Genomic DNA, 1219 nt, shown 5'->3' with positions numbered 1-1219 from the left:
CATAAAGTTCAACCTCTTTCCCTCGTAGGAGTATTTTCGGAACAAAACTCATTATATAATTTTAATAAGCCAATACCTCTTAGGAGGATTTATATTTATAGGTGTGGCTATACATCATCATTGACACTATTTATGAGAACATCAACTATATATGACTACCCAAACCCTTTATCAGAAGGTGAAGGTGTGATGATGTCATTATCCCACATCAGCTAAAAGAAAAGAGTCTTGATCTCTTATAAACACAAGGTTCAACCTCTCTCCCAAGAGGTGATGTTTCATGACAAAACCTATTATGTGATTCCAGTGGGATAATACCTCTTAAGAAGTTATCATGTGCAGGTGAGGGTGCACATCATCATTGATGCTGTCTATGGGAACGTCAGTCATGTGCGCCCATTTAAGCCCTTTGCTTGAGGGGCTATGATTGTTGTTATCTATTTTTGACCCCATAAAAAAATCAACAAAAAAAATTAAAAAAATCTAAAAATACAAGAGGGTACACATGAAGGAAGCTCGGGAGATTGCCTAAGTTGGTGATTAAGGACTAAAATGTACAAGATTAGAAAAATTAGCGACCAAACATCTGATATAAAAAGACTCATTTGGTGAAAATATTTTTATTTAGGGTAAAGAAATATAATTTAGATGAGTAAAGACTCAGTTAGGATTTTAAAAGTCATAATAAATTTTATTGAGGACTTGATTGCAAGAAAAATCAGTGTTTTTGGTCAATTTGGCTTTCATTAAAAGAAATTGCAGTTTTGGGACTAAAGTTGAACCTTAGAAAGTTTATTTGGTCAAATTAGGGACTTAATTGTAAAAGAAATCAAAGTGTGATAACCAATTAAGGTTTGATTGAAGAAATTCAAAACCAATAACCAAATCGTAAAAGGTGTGAAACTTTAAGGGATGAAATTGACCAAATCAAGAGGTAAATTGAAGAAAATTAAAAGTTTGATGATCAATTAAAGGTCTAAATATACAAATCAGAAATCATAGATCAAGATAAAAATGGCACTAAACTCCGAGGTTAATGATTAAGTTTGATAGGGGGTGAAATTGCATGAAATTAAAAGTTTAAAAGGCGATTATGGGTACAATTAAATGCAATTAGAAGAATAAAGACTGAAATTAAATCTATTAGATCTTAAATTAAAAGCCCTGTTGTTGTTGTTGTTGTTGTTGTTGTTGTTGTTGTTGTTGTTGTTGTTGTTGT

The sequence above is a fragment of the Populus euphratica genome, unplaced genomic scaffold, assembly GCF_000495115.2.
Source record: "Populus euphratica unplaced genomic scaffold, PopEup_1.0 scaffold130.1, whole genome shotgun sequence".
Lineage (NCBI taxonomy): Eukaryota > Viridiplantae > Streptophyta > Magnoliopsida > Malpighiales > Salicaceae > Populus > Populus euphratica.
This window is presented reverse-complemented; position numbering follows the sequence as displayed.